General features: G+C 44.3%; 1 protein-coding gene across 3 annotated transcripts in view; it reads right to left on the minus strand.

The window, feature by feature from the left end:
• The window catches only part of Katnal1 (katanin catalytic subunit A1 like 1), a 249726-nt gene that overhangs the window by 226049 nt on the left and 767 nt on the right, over positions 1-22910 (minus strand). For 2 of the 3 annotated variants that reach the window (XM_010623864.3, XM_010623863.3), the window contains exons 2-3: positions 19414-19511; positions 12812-12872 (exon numbers count right to left, since the gene is read on the minus strand). The gene's annotated coding sequence lies outside the window, so the exon portion shown is untranslated. Of the gene's footprint in view, positions 1-12811; positions 12873-19413; positions 19512-20043; positions 20221-22910 lie in introns of all 3 variants that reach the window. The other variant, XM_010623865.3, reaches the window with a different exon arrangement.

Raw genomic sequence — 22910 nt, forward strand, 5'->3', positions numbered from 1 at the left:
AGAAGTCCAGGGGGAGGTGAACCTCACAATGCTTTTCAGCTCTGTGCGTATTATGTGCCGCACGTCCCCAGACCTGCAGGTAGTCCGCATCAGCCTACTCCATCGAAGGCAAGGACTGAAGGACCACTTCCCAAAATTCTAAGAGCCTTTCGCGGGAGACCTTCATACCCCGCATTTTAAGAGGGCTTTCAGTAATGTAGCCTGAGCTGGCTTATCATGACTTAGATTACCCATCACGTACATCCGTGGGGATCACTTACCTGACTCTTCGGTATTTACCCGATATACACGAGCCCCAGTTCGGCACCACTTGTTGTTTGTCTGTACTCTGGTTCTGAAGCTCGTATAGGGAGGGTGAGGTGCAGAATCACTAAGGTTTCTAGAATGCTTCTGTTTTTAATAGGCAGAGCAATGCTTATATAGTCAAGGAGCTAGGGGTAGGACACTGCATATGGGGCATAATACGATTGGTTGATCTTTTGGGTGAGCGATGGAGGCAGTGGATAGGAGGAACAGGACGTCCTTCAGCCAGCTCTAAACCAGTCTCAACGCATGAGAGTGAGCATGCTCAAACTCCTGAGTATCCATCCCCTAGCCTGCTCAGAGATGTGTGTGTACCACACTTGGCAGCCATGCTTGAATTTCTCTCACAGCTGTGTGTCACCCCTTTCATGGGCTCACTATGGACAGGCTAGGGTAGCTCAACTATGGAACTTACCCAGGTTCTCCTAACTTTGGGTATATACAAGGGTAAAGGTTTATTCAACTCATATAAGTGCTAGTGGTTAATTCCATTCAATTTGCAGATACATATTGGGCACCTAAGTACAAAATACTTAGTTGAGTGCTATGGGGAAGAGAAAAATAAAAAGAATATCCTCTAGAAATTCAAATCACCAACTAGTAGGAGAGATCATGACAGAAGTACACAGAACAACCCTAATTCAAGGCCGCCAGCAGCAAATGACATACAGAGGTATGAAATGTGCTGACAGTGTAACAGTGTGAGGTGTCCCCACAGGGGCAGGGACAGTGAAGTCACAGAAGGGCTGCCCTGTGCTGAACACGGTGGTCCAGGGATTGTTTTGTTTTGTGGTACTGGGGATTGAACTCAAGAAATGTGTTTTTAAATTTTATTTTGAGACAGGCTCTCACTATGCTGTTAAATTACCCAGGCTGGGCTGGAACTGGGCTGGGCTTCCCACTCCAGCCTCCTCAGTAGCTGGGATCACAGGCACACACGACCATACCTGATAACTCTACAGCCTTTGATCGCAGTTTAAGGTATTTCACTTGACTAGAACCCACAAGGAAATGATTAATCTCCCCCAAAACTGGAGGATAAAATTCCATAGCCAGGGCCTGGGAGAAGCCTTGGGAGGGAGACAAGCCAGTACTCAGCCAAGAAGGTGACAATGATTTGAGCTTCGATCTTCATGCTGCCCACAGATTTCCATTCATTCCCACAAATACAGACCTTGAGGTCCTTCTCCCATGATCTAAATTGGCCTGGCCTTCAACAAACTAAGTGCCGATGTGTTTGCTAGGAGGGGTGAATAGCAGTCGGCCTGCAAGCCCCTCAGGACAGGAGCGGTGGGCAGAAGCCACCAAGAGAACTTCTTGCAACAGGAGCATTTCTGTTCTACTCAACATATGGAGGGAGGCCAACTCCTCTGCTCTTATGCAGAGCTACCTAAAGAGACAATTTCTTCCCATCACAGACGTGGTCTATACCACCACTAACATAAAAGCACTCTATACTCCTGCAAAAGGCAGACTGACAGCAGTGCCCATAGGTAGCTGTGGACAAACTGAAAAATGAGCCTGTTTCATGATGCCTCAGGTGAGAAGTAACATCACTCCTTCCATGGAAGAGACTAGTAGCTTCTTGGGTTGCTTTCTCCAATGCCACCATGGCCAAGTAAAACCAATGTTTTCATCTAGCTGGGACTCTTTGGACACCACTAGAACTGACTGAGATGCCCACAGCATTGAAAAATGGAGAATTAGGAGAATCTGTAGTGAACTGGCTGAGTGATCATGGCTCCAAGATAGCTGGCTTCAGATACAGATTCAGGGCACTTCTGGCTCACCTCATCCCAGATCTTTAACATTTGCCAATATTCTGACTGTGTTTCAAGTAGACTCCTCTGCCAAAAGGTTGTATTCATTCATTCAATAGATACGTTGATCTATCATCAACCAGAATGAATGAACACATAGACTTAGTCACTTTCCTTGTTGCTAAGACATAATACCCAACACGTACCTGCAACTTAAAGGAAGAGAGGTTTATTTTGGCTCAGAATTGGTAGAAGTTTCAGTCCATAGTCCAATGGCTCCAGGGCAGAAATGGTATGGAAAGGGACCGACCAGCAGGGAAACTGAGAAGAGATCAAGAAAAGAGCCAGAAAGAAAGAAAAGAAAAGAAAATGCCAAGGTGGAAGATAAATCCTTCTAGGCCCTTGCCTTCTCCAATGAGACCCCACCTCTTAACAGCAAATCAGCTACAAACCCCATAATCCAATCACATTCCAAGGCCCCACCTATGAGGATGTGAAGCATTAGGTCATTTTCATCTAGATGAAAACTAACAATAGTTCAGTGAAAAAGATAAGACAAAGGAATATGAAGGACTTGGGGTTAAGCTCAAAGTGTTATGGGAGTATGCAGAGGATCAACATCCTGAAACCACTAACTCTCCAAATTGTAGGCTAGAGAAAGCAGGAAAACCATCCTGGGGAATCCCAAAACATGGCTGTGGCTTGCCTGTTACCCAGCTGGAGTAAGAGAGGGGGTGCAGGACACCCTGAGTGTAGGCAGTGAAAGGTACTGTAGCTAGAAAAGAGAATGGGAACCAATTCCAAAGGGCCTCCCAGGCCATGCCAACAAGTTGCTACATGTCTTATAAGCCCAGAACTGTCTGTGTGCTAGCAAATTGCTTCATTTTTATTTCATGCACAAAGGCTGTGCTTATGCCCATGGACATTTCAGTGATTTGCTGACCATTCTATCCCCACTCTCCACTGTAGGAGAGTGAGTAGGGAAGTGTCGGGGGACACACTGATACTAAAATCCTGTGGAAACGATACATGGCTGCACTTCACCTCATCAGCTTTCATCTAAATCGATGTAAATGGCTTCTCATGCCCCTTTACTCTTAAAATTTACAACTGGCTCCCTTAGGAACTTGAGGTTGGAATCCCAGGTGAGGAGGTAATAAATATTTTTCCCATTCAAGGAAGGAACTAGTTTCTCAAGTCTGCCCTCCAAGATAAACATACCATTACTGCCCTACACTTAGCTTCCAAAACACAGCCATAAATGAAGCGCTCTGTGCAACGCAATCCTGGCGGTACGATTGAACTTCTAAGGGTATCCACAGCATCATGTTCACAGAAAGTGTAGAAAAAGAGAAAAACCTGTAGCACCCACCATCTATACTCAACTGGGGCAGAAGGAAAATAAACTGACCGCTGAGGGCAGCAGATTTGCTTAAGTAGGCCTTCGTTCATGCTGCTCGGTGTCCATCACATTGAATGGTGTGCCACCATCTCCAAAGCCAGCCTGTGTGAAGACACGTCCCATCGCACAGCTGAACAAGAGTGGCAATGAGTACAGAAATAGCTTGAAGCATCTAGAACACAAGCTACACGATTTTCACATAAATATAATTTGGCTTTTGCTTTTTGTTGTTGTTTTGTTTTGTTTTTTCAGAATTGGGGATTGAATCTAGGGGCTTTGCACTGAGCTACATCTGCAGGCCTGTTTATCTTTTATTTTGAGACAGAATCTCAATAAGTCACTAAGTTGCCCAGGCTGGGTTAGAACTTGCAATCCTCCTGCTTCAGCCTCCCAGAGTGCTGAAATTATAGGCATGCATCACTATACTAGTTTATGATTAATTTTTTTAAAGATCATGTTTCTTGGGAAAAGGTCAAGAGTAAAAGCTCTAATGAGAGGTGGCTCAAATTCCAGCAGTCTTTTTCCAGCTCCAAAACTTCAGGTAAAGTACCTGGCCTTGCAGAGCCTCCATTCCCTCAGCTGTAAAACAGGGGCAACATTAGCACTTTCCTCAAGAAGCAACGTCAAAGCTGAGATGAGCTATTCCATAGAAAAACTTGGAACTCAGATTGGTACCTACTAAAGAGCCAGTGTGTACTGACTTGTTATTTTACTGTTGCAAGGGAGCCAGGGTTCGAGGCTCTGTCTAGGACATGCTTTGCAAGACACACTCCTCCCATTGGCTAAAATTTCTACCTCTCATCTCTGCAGTAGCTTCAAAATTCGTGTTTGTAAGGGTCTAGGTGAGAAGGTATGGGTAAGCCAGCTAGTAAAAAATGAAATAAAGTCAGTGGAATCTTCTCCATAGAGGACAAGCGGCACTTGTCCCAGGAAGCAATATGGATTATCAAAGGAGAATTGTGCCAGGAGAGTCTGCCTTCCAAACCTATTTAAAGATGTGTCAAACAGAAAGAACAGGTATCAAAGTCCCACAAGTCACACTTTGCCAAAACTTCAGGTTATTAAGGATGAAATTAAAACTATCTTTCTAAAGACAGATATCCTGGGAAAATTAACAAGCCAGCCAAAAAAACATTTTTTAAAAAATCGACTCCTTGTATCCCTGCTGCGTGTCTGTAGCTGTCTAAGCTTGTTAGACATTTAAATGCTGTTTAAAAAAAGAAAGGGAAAGATACCCAGCAGAGGGATGGCTGGGTCAAATGGAACCTCCAGTCCAAGCTCTTTGAGGTATCTCCATATTGATTTCCATAGTAGTTGCACCAGTCTGCACTCCCACCAACAATGGAGAAGGGTTCCTTTCTCCCCACAACCCCACCAACATTTGTTATTGTGTGATTTCTTGATAGCAGCCATTCTTTGTGGGGTGAGGTGGAATCTCAGTGTTGTTTTCATCTGCATCTCTCAAATTATCAGTGATGTGGAACATTTTTCCATATATTTACTTGCTGCTTTTACTTCTTTGTCTGATAAATGTCTGTTCATTTCAGATGCCCATTTTTGAATCAGGTCTTTATATTTGGGGGGCAGGTGATTGTTTTGAGTTCTTTATATATTCTTGATAATAGTCCTTTGTCTGAGGAACAGCTGGTAAAAATTTGTGGTTTCTCCATAAAATGGAATATTACTCAGCCATAAAGAATGAGAAAATAGATACATTCATAGGAAAATGGATACATATTGAAGATATACTCCTAAGTGAAATAAGGCACACATGTGTAAATAACAAATAGTTTCTCTGGTGTGAATAATCTGCAATAATACATTAGATTCTAATAAGATTACTGACATTGAGAAATGGGAAGAAAGGAGCTAAAGGTGTAGGGAAGGTGGGATGGGTAGGGGAAGGGTAAAAAGGGAAAAGAAAAAAATGTGAGATGAAGAAAAAAATGGAAATAAAGTGGTTGTAGATGGGGAGGGGAGGAGGGGGTAAAGGGAGGACAGGGACAAGGGGAAAATATGAGAAGCAAGACTTGTCATGTAGAGGTACAAGATCCCAACAATGAATGTAACTGTACTGTATCGCTAAAATGTACCAATAAACTCAATTAAAGCTGAAAAAAAATTTAAAAAAAAAAAGAAAGGGGGAAAAAAATGGCCAAATCAGGTTTCAAAGGCTGATTTGTGTGGCTTCTAAAATGATAACCATTCAGATTGCCAATGAGTTCACAGCCTGGCTTTTGATTTTAAATTTTGCCACTCTAAACTATTATAATCTTTAAAATGGAAGGGAAACAAGGGCTGGGGCCTTGCCCTTAACTTGTTCCAGGCTCTCTGGTTTGCTTGAAATGAGACTCTATTTAATACCTTCAGAATTTGCTCTTGCCTTGAAGCAACAGACAAGTATGTGCTACTCCGTTCTAAATAAGGGAACAGCGAGTACAAATAGAAGATTGGAGATTTGCTTTGAAGCTCAGTGCTGCCAGTGCCAAGCCTCTCCCAGGCACTGGAGCTGCAAGGACCTGCATGGAGAGAGCGCCCTGCTTTTAATGGCTAACAGATTAATTCCAGGCGGTGTCTGCTCACTCTGAAAGCCAAGAATCTGGTTTTGACCTTAGTACCCATAGGACTCCCGTGGGAATCCTGAGTGCCTGAATAAGCATGGTAATAGTACTAATAATTAATAATGAGAATAATGTCCCCAGTTTCTAGTTTTAGTGCTTTTTATCCCTGATGGTTTCAAATCACTTTATAGACCAGTTGTTTAACCCATGGTCGACCTGGAACTGATCCAGCTATAGAGTATTACCCTGCTGTTGAGAACACAGCCACACTCAGCTTGTTTAAGCATGAAGGGAGATGATACCCACTGAAAATTAAAGTGTAAATTTTAGGTAGGCAGGTTATAATTATCCACTTGAAATCAAGCCAAGAAATGAAGTTGACTACCCTTTCTTTTGTAAAAAGCACCCAGGCAACTTTCTGGAACATAAACAGATTTTCATCTCTAAATCAGGGTTCCTCAGCCTTGGCATAAGTGACATCTGGGACTGGGTGGAGGGGGTGACCTTGTGCAGGGCAGGATGTTTACTCCTCTCCCCCTAGATGCCAGCCACACACACACACACACACACACACACACACACACACACACACACACACACACACACACACACACACACCTTCCGGTGCAATAACTGAAAAAGCCTCTAGCCATTGGCAGTGTCTCCTGGGGCAATGGGAGCAAAGCCACCCCCAGTGGAGAACCACTGTTCCAGCTCCATGCATTTGCCAGGTCGCGATGTTGATGTCAAAAGCAGGTACAGCACTAGACTTTTATTCCTCTGGGTTGCTTAAAGGACTCCTGGTGAAAAGGGACAAGTTTCTACCTATAGTTTTTATGATTTGGAGAAACTGTGACTTAGAGCTGAAATTAGCCCCCTGTCCCCCAAGTCAAAGAAATAATACAACCCTAGAACTGTCAAGCCCCCTACTCTCCAGAGGATCTCTTCTTGGCATCTAACGGCCGTGCCCCAAACTGCCTGTGTTAGGTTATAACACGGTAGCACTGTGCACCTTCAACATCCCCAGGGGGCACCTCTCAGACTTCCTGGGTCAGGGTTTCTCCCTCTTCCAGGAATATGCAGCTTCTGTCAAACAGCAGAATGGAGGACTGGACCTAATAGCCTGGAGCTGCTATGACAAGGCTAAATGAAACCAATTCTGACCCAGTTACCTGCAGCCTTTCACTATCTCATCAAACCCACAAAACATAGAGAGACCAGGACTTCAGGAGCCCCTTCCCTGCCTAGCTGGCCCCCACTGGAAACTTCTGATGCCCCCTGTAACTGACAGAGTGGCAGAATAGCATTTCCCTACAGCCTAACATAATGGAACAAATCTCACATCACAAACTCCTTGCTGCACACACATACAAAACTACATTTCTTATCTTTTAAACTTTTTTTTTAGAACTAATTTTAACTTACAGAAAAGTGGCAACAATAGCAGGGGAATTTCCATATATGCCTCATCCAGCTTCCCCCAACAGTCACATCTTCTGCAGTCACAGTACAATTCTTATAACCAAGATACAAACAAGGGTACAGTAGAATCAACCAAACTAAAGAACCGATCTTTCACCATTGTCACTTTTCAGTCCCAGGGTCCTACCCTCGATCCCACATTGCATTTAGCTGTCCTGTCTCCTTCATCTTCTGCAGTCTGTGACTGATCCTCCATCTTTTGACTTATTTAACCCTCTCAAAGGGTATTGATCAGCTACTTTGTTCTTCCATTTCAGTTTGTCTGATGTCATTTCATGACTGGACTAAGGAGATATATATCCTTTGGCAAGAATGCCGGAGATGATAGTGTCTGCCCCTTCCAAATAGTTTCAGGATTCTATTTTTGCCATGTGAGATACATTCTGACATTTTCTATTATTCTTTTAAGGGCTGGTTTCACCGCCATTTGGTTCATAGCTGGCTGGCAAACACTACACAAGGCCAGCTCCCTTCCACTGGTTCTTTCTAGAAAGTCTCTCCCCTCTGCCCCTAGGGCTGGGGATTTAGCTCAGTGGTTCTGGTGCCTGCTTCTCAAGTGCAAGGACCAGAGTTCGATCCCTGGTACTGGGGGGCGGGGGACACTTCCTAGTAAAACCCTGTCTCTAAAAATGAAAAGGGCTAGGGATGTAATTCAGTGTGAAAGCCCTGGGTTCAATCCCCAGTACTAGAAGAAAAAGAAGGATAGGGGAGGTGGCAGGCAGAAGAGAGGAGGGGAGAGGAGAGGGACAAGACATATGGAAAAGATTTAATCTCTGAGAAATGTGGCAACATCTAGAATTTCTTACAAGTGCCTGTTGCTCGTAGAACTCTAAGTAACTCTCATAGTTAATTCTAGACCACGTACTTCCTGGACTTAGAACTAGCTGTGGCTCCCTCCGGCCACACTGGCACTAGTCTACCACCCCATCTAGCCTGCCACAACCCACCTTAAACCTCAGCAGCCACTGTTTTCTCCAATAGGATGTCATGCCCATCCCTCTGTCTTCCAAGAACCCAGATGTCACTCTCCTAAAGGGACCAACTCCAATCAGCAACTTCAAGACTTTTCCCCTCTCCAGTCATCAAAGAGTTTTTTCCTTCTAGCCAGGCATGGTGGCATGGCACCTGTAATCTCAGCACTCTGGAAGACTGAGGCAGAGGAATCACAACTTAGAGCCCAGCTTGGGCAACTTCATGACTTAGCAAGAGCATCTGGGGAGTGGACGTAGCTAAGTGCAAAACAATGTTCTTCTAGTACTTGTTGGCAACGAAAGTTAGTGACTACTATAACTGTGAGGTTAGACCTGTGATTTCAATTGTCTAAGTCACAGTAAGTTATTTTTGCTATGGGGGATAGAACTGAGGAATTTCCACTCGTGAGGCAAGCGGCGGCACCACTGAGATAAATCCCGGGCCCTCCCGGTGAGTTCTTAATGCCTTCTTTCTGCAATTTGCTTGCTTCTTTCATCGTGACTTCTAATACTGTTGTTCAGTTTCCACCCCACAAGCCCTTTCAGGAAGGCACACTCAGACGCAAACTGTAGTGAGGGGCCCGCCCTGAAGCAGAAGATGGGAAAATCAGGCCGCTTAAGGGAATTTAAACGAATTTTAAGAGGTTTGATAACTCTTCCAAGGACTAATGATAGCACAAGAAAGTGCTGGTGAGACGGTCATGGAAGGGGTCACGTTGGCTGAAGATGTCGCCAAGAGCCATGGCAGGGAGACATTGGGCTCCCCTACAAGCGAACCTATGTCTGCATGAAGAAAGATCATATTGTGACCCTGGTGTTGAGCCAAGACCGGCCTGCGCCTGACTCACGTGCAACAGGCCCGGCCTCCTCCCGACAAGCCGCACTGCTGCCGGCCGCCGGCAGGGGTCTCTTTCATGTCTTCGGAAACTGAAGAGAGCTCAGCAAATGGAAGCGAGAGGAGAGGAGGCTGGGAGCTGCAGGTCGCGCGGCGACCCGCCACTGCCGCGCGTCCTGTCCTGAAACCTTGGGTGGCAGCGCGGAGAGAGCGCCTGGCGCGCGGCAGGAAGCCGACCTGGCATCAGACCAGCTCCTCTCCTGCGGGCTTCTGGCCGCGAAGGCCCAAGATCATGCGCTCGCAGGACCTGAGGCCTGGAAGTTTTGACCCATTCCCCATCTTTCCTTTCCTCACTGGGAAAAGGGGCCTGTTGCGCTACCATCTTTCCACTTAGGAAAGAGTTTCCTAACACGTCCTGGGGTGGTAGCAGCAACCTACTGACAGAAGTCAGGCCAGTAACAGTCACTTTACTTTTTTGTTTTTTAATGAAATTAATTTATTTCACGATACTGGGGATTGAACCCAGGACCTCATTGCTGCTGGACAAGGCTCTACCACTAAGCCACACCCGCATCCTAGCTCCTTCCTTTCTTTCTAGACAATGTGCTAAGTAGGCAGGCTGGCCTCAAACTTTCCATCCTCCTGAGCACGTGTCATCACATTGGGCCACTATGTTCTTCACTTAACAAAAGTATATTCATTATCTACTGGTTGGTGGCCCTGTCGGGGACATTCAGTAGTGACCAAGGACTCAGACCCTGCACTGACCACCCAGGCCACTAAAGAAATGAGTCAGGTGTCCAGGCCTTGAAAATCCTGTTGATCCAAAAAGATTAACGCAAGCTTGCTTTTCTTTGTTTTTCCTCACTTCATTTAACAGTACATTCAAGGAGCCTTTACTGATGGCTGACCTTAGGACAGGCCTCTACTAGGTGCTGGGGTTCCAGTGGCAGACGAGATGCACCCCAGTCCTGAAGAACATTGGCAGCACGAGTAAGCAGGTAAACACAAAAAGCAAGCAATGGTGATGCAGCAGGGGCCATGCTCTGGCAGGCGTCTTGATTGTAGGGCACAAGAAGAAACAGGACAGGGCCCTACCAGCACCAGAATCCAGGGCAGACCCAAGGCCCAGCCTGTGTGACAAGGACATCAGTTGTCCTTAAATCTGAGACAAAGTACTAAAAGCATCCCAATTCCTGATCTTTGGACTCCTGATCTTTGCTGAACCCCTACAGATGGATGTATTTCCTGAAGAGTTCCTAGGCGGTAATATCAAGCACCAACATACTTTTCTCTCATGAAACTATGTTCTAGAATCTGACTGAAATGAGGAAAGAAAGGTTCACTCCTGTATCTACCTTTATGTAGCCTGGTTTTTGTCTTCCTGTTGGGTTTTTTTAAATTGTCTTGGGTATTTGTTTGATTTTTGGTGTCTTGTTGTTTGGTTGGTTGGTTGGTTGGTTGGTTGGTTTGGTTTGGTTGGTGCTGGGGATTGAATCCTGGACCTTTTCTCTGAACTACATCCCCAGCCCTTTATTTTGAGACAGGGTCTCAGTAAGTCACTTAAGTTTCCCAGGCTGGACTCAAAGTTGTGAACTTCCTGCCTCAGCCTCCCACAGTGCTGGGATTACAGGCATGTGTCACCATGCCTGGCTCCGGATTGAAATGGTGAAAAATCTATTTGGCTTTTTCTTTTTACTTGTTTTGTGATATATTTTAAAAATTCAGAATCCCAGGGCTGGGATTTAGCTCAGTGGTTCCGGTGCCTGATTTGCAAGTGCAAGGACCCAAGTTCGATCCCCGGTACCAGAAAAAAAAAAATAATAATAATTCAGAATCCCCTAAAAGCCCTTCCTTGCTCACTTACTAGGTTAACAGAATAGTGGCCAAGTGATTCCAACCTCTGGAGTTTGTAGGCAGAAAAAAATCTCAGCACATGACCAGGGAAAGAGGCACAAATTCTCCAGACACTGTTTTGGACATGTGAGGACAGAGGAAGGCTGTGCTGGAGACAGAACTGGAAGCTGCCTGGACTTGCTCTGCACACACACTGTGTCTCTTTTCTCCAAGTGAGAAACACAGAGCCCTCTGTGAGCAATGTAATTTGTTTTCTTTAAATTTATAAAACCACACAGATGTCTGTGTTCAGTGTCCACTGGATTCTGTGTTAATACTACATATCTACTATGCTTTTCAAAAAAGATAACTTTTGCCTCCCTCACTGAAGAAACATACCAGTCTTGTTCACTGTGCTGTCTGTCCATACAGTGCAGAGACCTGACTACCTAAATTGCTGCTGTCCTTACAACAGGCACAACTCATTTGCTTTCTTAGCTATTGAGAGCTGAACTCATTCTTCTTGGGACAGTGCTATGTCTTATCTAAAACAATACTCAGGTGGCCGGGCGTGGTGGTGCACACCTGTAATCCCAGCACTCAGGAGGCTGAGGCAGGAGGATCACTATGAGTTCGAGACCAGCCTGAGCGACATAGTGAGTTCCAGGTCAGCCTCACTACATAGTGAGGTCTCAAAAAACCAAAAGAAAGAAAGAAAGAAAGAGCTACTCAGAAAGCAACAAGCAACATTAATGGTTATTTCTTGGGGTGGTAAGCATGTCAAATATGCACACAAGAAAAACTAGGTACATTTCCATCATTTTTCATGTGCACTCAGAGAAGAGCACATATTCCAACTATGTTTCAGAAAATGGGTATAGTTTTGATAAACTGAGCCCCATTATCACATTTAAAACACCAGAGGTATATTCATATAGAAAAACTGTACCAACCCACCAAAAAAATTTTTTTAAATTTGTTTTAACAAGAAAAAGATAGCCTGCTCTATGACAATTCATAAAACTCTACAATAAGAAAAAGTCTTAACAACTAATTCAAATCCAAGGGATAGAATGTGCAAGGCTCTGAGTTCTATCCCAAGCACTAATAAAATCCAAACAATATCCCAGAGAGACAAATGGCTTTCCCACATCGAAGGGTACACACCTGGGGGCAGATGCACCGCAAGTGATTCACTCTTCCCTGCTCTTAGCGGTGTTGTTCAGATTCTTAAAGCTCCTTCCTCCTCACTCAGATTTTCTTTGGTAGGTTTGCCATACAGCCACATTTTACTCACTAAGACCGTCAAAATTTGTGCATTGAGCGAGGCCTTGTGATGCATGGCTGTATTTTTAGCCTTTTGGGGGGCTGAGGCAAGAGGAGCATTACTGGAAGGTGATGGAAACAGAAAGTAAGGACTAGTTGAAGGGAGTGGACCGTGGAGTATGATCTTGAGAACTATTATCTTGTTCGAGGCCAATCTGGACAACTTATTGAGACCCTCTCTCAAAATTTAAAAATAGAAAGGGCTGGAGATGTAGCTCAGTGCTCCAGTTCAATCCCCAGTACTGCAACAAAACAAAATTTAAAAACTGCTCATTCAATTTGTAAGGCATCTCGAGGATGGAAAAGGAAACCAAACAAAGCTCTCTGGCACTTACCTTTTATGCATGTAGGCAGAAAATAAACTGTTAAGTCCATTTATGGCCGATGATAAGTACCCTGAAGGAAACAAATGTAAACAGGCTGTGAGAGGAGAGTGCTTTTAGGGAGAGTGGTAAGGGATGTCCTGCTGAGGAGGGGGTCTTCAGACAAAGACCTGTCTCACTGGACTGGATGCACCATGCACTGGTAGCTGGTAATGGGGACAGCAAAGGCTGCAATGATAAATGCTTGAAGTCTGAGGAACGCCAAGGTCACTGTGGCTGACATGGAGATCACGATGGAAGAGAGGTAGAAAGGGATATATGAGAGGTAGCCAGGAGCCATGCGGTAGAAAGGCTGTTTTGCTTGGGAGCCAATCTGTCTCCCAAAAGGTTCACTGTGTTGAAGGGTTGAGTGCTGGTGGACTTTGGGCAGGTGATTGGAATATGAAGGCACCAGTTTCACCAGTGGGTTAATTCAGAGATGATGTCATAATTCGGTGACATCATTGGAAGGTGATGGAAACAGGAGGTAAAGACTAGTTGAAGGGAGTGGATCGTGGCTGTGACCTTGAGGACTATGTATAGTCCCAGCCCCTGCTTCTTTGGCTCTCACGCTCTCTGCTTCCTGACTGCCATACCTTGTGCCCCATGCCCTTTCCACCACTATACCCTTCTGCCCTGAAGTTTCTGCTTCATCACAAGCCTAAAGCAGTGGAGCCACATGACCATGGACTGAAACTGCTAGAACCAGGAGCCCAAATTTAAGTTGTGTATGTCAGGTACTTTGTCCTGGTGACAGGAGGCTGACTAACACAAAGGTGGACGGTCATTTTTAGAGTTGAGAGCAGGTACGTGACATGGGTTCAAGACCCTGTTCTTCTGTCTTTTCTTCATATTCTGGATGGTCAAAGTCTCTGTTTAAAAAAAAAAAAAGCAACCCAGAATTGTTCCCAGTATTCCAGGGGAGGCCTAACTTGCCCAGAGGAGAGCGGGACCATCCCCTCTTTTCTCATATAATATTTCTTTAATAATATCTGAGGCCTCTCTTACAGCATTTTGGGAAATCGTGTATTGAGCATGCTGTTTCCTTTCACATGTTGTACCCCTAAGACATTTTCCACCCAGGTTTCTTCTGTACCCTTCCCTTCTGCCCCTGGCCTATATCTGCTGATATTTTGAAGCTTCAGTGAACATCATCCTAGAAACTGAGTGCTTTCTTATAGCAAAAACTTTATTGTATTTGCTCATTCTGATTCCATTTAAACATGTCAGGTTCCAAAAATCTTCAACTGGTTTGGATGGCTACTAAGGGACCCAATTATGGAATATTACATTATGTTCTCTCTTATGCTACTTCTCTTTTATTCTACTGACAAATTGCTCCAAGCTCTTCAAAGGTTTCTGGACCTTGGTTCTAGTATCTTAATATATACACTATTCCTCTCATCATTGTGACAGCTACAAATTTCTTCAGCACATCACTGTAACAACAATATTATATGGAGAGAGGCCAAAGACAGAGCACTATCACAAACCAGTAGAGACTTCCACCAAAGTTAGGAAAGAACCAAAACTCTGGGAAAGTGATTGTTCATCCCACTGAAAACCAGACTAATTATATATAGTGTATACTATACTTTTCTATTAATCAACAGACACCATAATATTGTTTTCTCTAATATCTTACCAAACTTTTAATGTACCACTTTGACCTTCGAGCTCTTCATGCCATTGAGGAGATTAATTTCCACCTATTCCCCAAGTTCATATTTTCTTTAAAACTGCTTTTACCCACTTGACTTTTCCTCCTCACTGGGACCTCATCAGATACTGGCCACACCTAAAAATACTTGCTTCCTTCTTTTTTGTGCAATTGTGTAATACAGTTTTGTCTTCCTAAATGCATTGTATATGCATCTAAAACAAGCTGGATGTCAACTTTAGTCACCTGAATCGTATTTTAAGTATATGATGAACTGAATAAACATTCATTCATTGAAGTTATCAATCACCTCCTCCATAAGACAAGGATTTCCAGTATTTTATAATGTGGATTTTTGTTTACCTCCACCACTGAATTTTCTCAAAATGTGTGTATCTTTAAACACACGAACTGTAGGGCTGTTGTGACTTAAATCACCAATAAATCTTATACCTGACCCGTGATGTCCTTCTGCCACAAAATTCCTTAACCTTCAGTCTGCAGACTCAGCAAGATGAATAGTATTCCCTTAAATTGGTAGTTTGTGTGAAGTCAAAAGCAGTTTCCATCTGGATTACATTTACACTGACTCATACTGTTTTCTATTCATCATTATTGCTGCTCAGCAAACAAGATCCCAAGCTCCATGAGGATGGGACCATGTCTGTCTCACCATTTTCTCTCTCACCAGAGTCAAGGACAATGACTGCAATCTATGAATGCATATATGCAAAATGCTACTTCTATCCATAAAATAATTTTGGTCTTTCTGGGTGTGGTGACAGACACCTGTAATCCCAACACTCTAGGATGCAGAACCAGGAGGATCTCAAGTTCAGAAGCAGCCTGGGCAACTTAGCAACTTATCAATACCCTGTCTCAAAATAAAAAAATAAAACAGGGCTAAGAGAGGTAACTCAGCGAGCAGGCCCTGGGTTCAATGCCCAGAACTCCCCCCAAAATTAGTTTTGCAGAGAATCAATTGTAGACATAACTAATGCCTTCTGGAAAGGAATTTTGAGGGACAAAAAAATTTCTAACTGTGTTTGTCACTTTCTGCTGCTATAAAAAATACTTGAGGTAAGCCCATTTAATAAGAGCAAAGGTTCATTTGGGCTCACAGTTTGTGGGCTTCAGCCTGGCACTGGTTGATCTCATCCTGCCGGGCCTGTGGCAAGGCAAGGCAAGGCAGTTGAGAGCCTGTGCTGGAGCAAAGGGCTCACTTCATGGTAGCTGGGAAGCAAAGGGAGAGACAGGAAGGGGCAGGGGCCCCATGGCCACTCAAGGGCACATCCCACTGACCTAACTTGCCCCAACTTGGCCTCACTTCTCTAAGGTCCAACAGCACCACAGGCCGGGAGCCCCAGATAGCCCATATGGCCCTGTAGGAGACATTTAAGATCCAAACTACAGCACTGGCTCAAATGCTGAAATAAGAGTCTTGTTCTTGATCAGCACTTTTGGTCTCATGAACCCTATACTTTCTGAAAATACATTTTCTGAAACAAAAACTTAAAAAAACCAGCTGTTCCCCTTCTAGGTGTCTACCCGAAAGAGTTAAAGATATCATATTATAGGGAGATTTGTATATCCATTTTTATAGCAGCACAACTTATAATAACTAAATCTTGGAAGCAGCCTGCACATCCATCAGCAGATAAATGGATAAAGAAAATGTGGTGTTTATACATAATGAGTATTACTCTTCCATAAGGAAGGGTAAACCTGAGTCATTTATAGGAAAATGAATGTACCTAGAGACCCTAATGCTAAATGAAATAAATCAGATGTACAGGTTTAAATATCACATGATTTCTATTATATGACAAATAGCCTAAATAAAGAGCAAAATAAAAGATAAATAATAGGAAGTAAGGAGAATTGTTTTTGTTTTTGTTTTGCAAAAGGGAAGGGGATGGAGGGAAGGAGGACAGAGAAGAGGGGAAAGGAAAGAAAGAAAATTCAGATGTGTTATACAAAAAAGAAAAAAAAGATGTGCTATATACATGTAGCACTCCCCATGAGGAATGAAATGATCATGTAGGGCAAACATGTACCAATAGAAACACCCCCAAAATGAGAAGAGAGGCACTGTCTTACATTTTTAAGTCCTGAATTCCTGGTTCAGTAGAAGACAGTTAGCTTCTCATGTGTGTTTCTGCATTTGATCTGATGATGTTACCTACACAGGCACTCAGAGAAAGTCCACTGTACGTTCATCAGAGACTACACGTGAAAAAGGCAAGTAGTGACTTAGCATTATTAAAAAAATACTAAGCTCTGAGCTGTGCTCCCTGAAAGGGTTCTGAGGACGTGAGGATTCTGTACTACTTAAATATTAATAGCTATTCAGTTAATTTATATATATGGCCTGAATATCAGCAAGTTCATTGCCAAATTTAACAACCAGTTCAGGCTAGGAATTATAGTCCCTTGTAGCTCTGCTCACCCATATCAGACTTGTCTTTGACTTCCTTTTTGGTGTTAATAGCTCTTGATCATGCTTTGTCTGTGTTTTTACTAAATGTTGCTTCAATTCCTTTTCGGAAACAGGTCGATGTTTAAAAATATAGTGAATTATGGTTGTAGACTCATCCAGGTACCTCAGGATATACAAGTTTAATTTTATACTGCCATTGCCTGTAATCCCAGCACTCAGGAGGCTGAGGCAGGAAGATAGCTATGAATTCAAAGCCAGCCTGTGCTACATAGTGAGTTCAAGGCCAGCCTGAATTGTGTAGTGAGACCTTATCTCAAAAAAAAAAAAAATTTTTTTTAACTTCCATTTCATGTTCAATATCTATGTAGCTAACACACTTCACCAGGCCTGTTCTGGCTTATGTCTAGATCCCCCCCACCCCCACCCCCATCTCATGCTGTCATAGCTGGGGCTTTTCAGAGGTGGCTGGATCTAGAGTATATGATGCTGGGGTCAGGGATGTGTGGTTACAGCCAGGCGTGGTGGCACACGCCTGTAATCCCAGCACTCAGAAGCAATCCACCCAGCAGGAGGATTGCTGTGAGCTCAAGACCAGCTGGGCTACATAGTGAGTTCTACATCAGTCTCAACTACATAGTGAGACCCTGTCTCAAAACACCAAAAAAGAAAGAAAGAAAGAAAGAAAGAAAGAAAGGAAGGAAGGAAGGAAGGAAGGAAGGAAGGAAGGAAGGAAGGAAGGAAGGAAGGAAGGAAGGAAAGAAAGAAAGAAAGAAAGAAAGAAAGAAAGAAAGAAAGAAAGAAAGAAAGAAAGAAAGAAAGAAAGAAAGAAAGAAAGAAAAAGGATGTGTGGCTACTAATTAGCCCACTGACTGGTTTGGCATAGGTCTGGTTGTGAATAGTAGGAAGGCCCACACTGTGTGTGAGTGCTACCCACCCTAAGGATGTGTGGCCTGGAGAGAATATAAGGGACAGAAAGAATATAAGCTGCTGTCTCAGCTGAGTGACTCGGTACTGCTTCACTGCTTGCTGCCCTCTACTCACCATAATCTGTTTCTCCTCTGTGATACCTCTCTGCCATGCTAACTATGGACCGAAACCTCTAAGAAGTGTAAGCTACAATAAACCTTTCTTCCTTTAACTTTGGGTGTCAGATAGTTTGTCTTAGCAATAAGAAAAGTAACTAAGCCAACAATGGAAATATATATATATGTATGTATGTATGATAGTCATATAAAGATTAAGACATTCCTCAGATAGTCTCAGTGGGTTTTCTTAAAGCCCAGAGGATGGAGTCTGAATTGCAAGCAAACTGACATATAAAAGATACAGCTCCACCGTAGACAGCGTGTTCAAGCTGATAAGTATTCGAACTGTTTCTTGAGACTTCTTGGACTATGCCATTCCATTCATTTTTTTACATCAGTAACTAATTCGGTTGACATCTGTAATAGTCTCACATGATTTTTTGGTTTTAGTGTTTTGTTTTGTCTTTGAGGTACTAAAGATTGAACCCAGGGCCCTCACACTGAGCTAATCTCCTGCCCTTTCTTTATTATTTTGAGACAGGATCTCATTATATCAATAAATTGCCAAGTCTTGGCTTGAACTTGCAACCCTCCTGCCTTAGCCTCCCACAGTATGCAACACCACACCCAGAAATAGTCACACATTTTAAATGTTTGCCCACTGCACTTCAGTTTTGTGTCTTGGAGAATGGCATTTCAGGTATCCTGTCCCAGATACGCTGGATGGTAGCAGGTTATACACATGGTGCAGGCCGAGCTAAATTCTCCCTCCTGGCAAGTTGGTACTGGACTGTCACCTTTGGCTGATCTCTTCAGTAGATGAGACACAAACATGGTAGTTGGTGAGGGATCATGAGAAGAATAATGGAAATTGAGACATGAAGCAAAGAGGGAAGCAAGAAAGGTGTGCAGTATAGGGTGCAGCCATGTGCCCATGTCTTCAGGACACCCTGTTTCATCTCCATAGCTCCCTCAACACAGAAGCAAGCACACCTTGATTACTTGCAACCAAAAGGCTGAATGAGACAAAGAGCCAGAACCATCAGTGCACAGGCACTTAAGGATCCTGGAGAGCAGTGCAGGGCCAAAACCGCACTATTGACTCTCCCAAAACATCCATCAGACAGAAACCTCTTTCTGTCCAAGTCCAGCTGGATGAGGAAATGGCCATTCCTACAGCTTTCCACCCCAGAGGGCAAGTGACTGCACTTAGCACCACTCTGGATATTCATTGAAGGCACACACCCAGGGAACTGAATAAAAAACCCCTGCTGCCAATGAGGAGACTGCTTCTGCTACCTGCCTGTTCTCCCCTCTCCAACAGCACTCCTGGAGCAGCGAGCCTCAGTAACTGGAGGGCAGCCCACTTTTAAAAGTACCAAATTTTAGCAGTTGGTAATGGTATACGTCACAGGACATGAAGATGCTTAGAGGACTGATTTCCCCTTACCTGTATTCAGAGGTCAAAAGCTGGCCATGGAGAGGGGATGCAACTGCTGCCCCCAGGCAGCCTTGTGATGGCAGCTTCCCTGTCCTCAGTTTTTACAGCTGCAAAATGAGGAGGTAAAACAAGATGGTCTTTAATATCCCTTTCATCTTTAACTTCCTACAATCTTTGTGAGCTGGAAAGATTTACACAGAACTTCATCTTGATTTTATTACTCATCGTTCATCTTCCTGTGGGAACCAGAGGCAGCCTGTGCATGTGGAAGTAAGTGGTTCACGCTCGCTGTGATGATTTAAGAGGTGCTGAGAACCCAAAGAACCTCCCTCAGTGTTTGGCCATAGCTGAGGGCCCTGTTCATATGTAATTTCAAGTTCAAATGGCAAACAGCTTTTCACTCATTGTCTTTCCTGGACTTTCTCCGAATGCCTTAGGAATGGTAGGCAACAGAGGGATATTCACCAAAAAAGGGTGCTACAGTGACAGACAAGCCTGGAGAGGAAGTAGCATGGCAGCACAGCCACCAACAGCAAAGAGCTGGCCAGGTCGGGACCCAGCCTTGAGGCTCAGCCTGAGCTTAGGAAGGTGGGTGTTGGCTCTGGACACTGCAGTAAGCTGTGCCTCCTCTTGGCTCACCTGAGCCTCTTCTCTTCGGGGAGTTCTGCATTTATTTATGTCCTTCAAGGCGTCTTCTCTTCAGGAAGAAGGGGAGTCCCTGGCCACCCTCCGAGGCTCAGTGGTTTCACTGTGTCTCCCAAACTCATGTGTTAGAAGCTTGGTCTCTTCTCATACAGTGGTGCTGAGAGGTGGGGCCTAAAGAGAAATGATGGGATCACCAGGGCCACAGCCCCAAGGATGGAGTGAGGTCAGGATGGAGAGAATGAGTCCATGGCCCAAGAGGCTAGGAACGCAAGCCTACCCTTTGTGCTTTCTCTTACACCTGCTGTTTCACCCCACACCTTGTCATTATGGTGTAGCACCAGGGCCCGTCTAGGACACTGAAATTGTGCCCATGGTCCCAGGTTCTAGAATTGGGAGCTAGTCAATTTTTCTTATAAGTTACCTACTCAGGTATTTTGTTACAGTAACAGGAAAGGAAAGCCTGACAATAGGCTCCAGGAAAAAGAGTCTTTCTTAGGGGCAGTCTCTCCCCACTTTCTACCATCTGGACCAGTGATGATGAACCTTTTATAGACCGAGTGCCCAAACTGCAACCTAAAACCCATTTATCACCAAATGCCAACACTGCAATTAAAGCTTAGTGGTCAGCTGCTGTGGCAATGCTGGGGTGACTTGGCTTGTGTGCCACATGCCATAAGTTCACTGCCACTGCTCTAGATTCTCAAGACAAAAGGACTAAGGATAAGCTGGGCATGGTGGCACACATCTGTAATCCTAGTACTTGGAGGCTGAGGCAGGGGGACTGCCAGCCTGGGCTACATACTGAGACACTGTCCCAAAAAATCAAAATAAGAACAAAAACAAAAAAAAAAGACTAGTCATCGTTAGCCACTCGAGGACGATAGCCTGAGTCTGTTGTAGAGCTGTAGCTGGGAATTACTGAGGCCTCTTCTCTATGGCCTGAGAGGCACCCTCCTTTAAAGGGAAGCTGGCAAGTGGAATCCATTTCCTGTTTCTCTTGGCTGTAAGCCTAAGGAACTGTAGTCATCCTGCCCTCGTAGCCATGTCCCCAAAACAAACCTCAGGTGTCATGGGCTGTAAGCCCCACGTTGGTGGCTTCAGTCCTTAACCTGAAGAAATGGAGAAAGGCTAATCACGAAGACACCTTCCTAGCATTTCTGTGGATGTATTTATCAACATGGCAGCTGCACAAGGTTTAGAAATAAATGAACCATCAGCACCCTGAGGTATTATTCTACCACACTGCTTCTTAAACATCAATTCCCTCTACAGTCTTTTGGAACATGTGTAAACATTAGGCTTGAGACTAGGCTGCTTACTGACTTTCTTAGCAGGCTGGACTTGTCAAATCATCATCTCATTTAGGGGGACGATGGGTGTTGTGGTGTGTAGATATCAAATAGTAGTAAAAACAGCAACTGAAGCAAAAAACACACATAGTGGGCTCTGGACCTTCTCTGAAAAGAGACTATCAGAGGAGCAAAGGAACAGATAAAGGTGTGTTTTATGCTTGCTAAGGAGAAACATAAAAAGGGATAGACATTCATGTTGGATCCAAATGTCCCATCACCATCTCCTATGTATTCAGCTCCTTCGTCTCCAGGGTAAACACTTTGTGAAACATCACAGGGGCCAGAAATCCCAGTTTCCCCCCAGAATGTTCTTCAAGGTCCAGCAGAAATTTCTGGGTATGTTGCAAGAATTGCATTAGACCTTCTAGCCTGCGTGTGTGTGTGTGTGTGTGTGTGTGTGTGTGTGTGTGTGTGTACTCAGAGACCAGGTTTTACCCAGGCTGGGCTCAAACCTGTGATGCGCCTGTCCGAGACTCCCTAAGTGCTGGGATTATAGCTCCTGCCGCTATGCCTGCCTAAACCTCACAGTTTAACTTGCCTTGTTGGCCACCCCTCCTCACTACTGTAACATTTCCTTCTTAGAGGAATGGGAATTGGGGATTTTTCAAATCCTGTTGGATAGTGAAGTGATTTTGTACAGGGATACTAGCCTAGGGCCCAGGGAATTTCCCTAATAAGCCACAAGACTTGGGTTAGCCAGAGATAATAGCTACTCAAGTACCCACTTTAGAAAGGGTCTAGGAATTGTGAGACTCCCGCTAATGAAAGGCTGCAGGAACATCCTGAGGAATAAAAATGCACTGATTGTGTCCATTGTGAAATACAAGTCTGGGAAAACCCTGAGCATATACCTATCTACTGCAAATCAACCTGCCCATCTGTCTTCTAAACAAGGTGCTGGTTCAGTCTGTGTTGGAGCTGACCTGCCTTTGCCCTAAGCTTCCCAGTACTAAGTTGCATCACAGAGTGAACTTTGGAGTTAGAAGTTAGAAGTTTGAGTCTCAGAGAGCCAGAAGGCTTTGTGGTTGTTGCCAAGTCCGCAACTCCCTCTGCTCATGTGTAAAAGAGGAATAAAGCAGTCACATAATTGTTTTAAGGGCTGAATACAACGAAGTTCGCTGCACTTTTCACACAGTGCCTGACGCTGAAACTATTTATTGTGTGCCTGCTATATGCTGCGCCCACCCCCTAGGGATTCCGGGCTTTGTACAAGAGGCCATTATCACATCTGTTCTCCTCACACCCTGGCTGAGGTGACCCGCAAAGTAGTCTTCCCTGGACCTGGGCTATACACACCACTCTTTTTCTGTGTATGGTGCTGGGGACTCAACCCAGGGTCTTGTGAATCACAGTGGTCTTGTACCAGGAAAGCACTACAACACTGAGCAACCGCCCCAGCCTTAAAAAAAATTCTTCTGAGAGAGGGTCTCAATGATAAGTTGCCTGAGCTGGGCTCCAGACTTGGAGCAGTCTTTTTTTTTCTTCTTCTTTTTTTTTTTTTTTTTTTTT

This window comes from Fukomys damarensis, unplaced genomic scaffold (genome assembly GCF_012274545.1).
Source record: "Fukomys damarensis isolate Sample0158 unplaced genomic scaffold, DMR_v1.0_HiC HiC_scaffold_38, whole genome shotgun sequence".
NCBI lineage: Eukaryota > Metazoa > Chordata > Mammalia > Rodentia > Bathyergidae > Fukomys > Fukomys damarensis.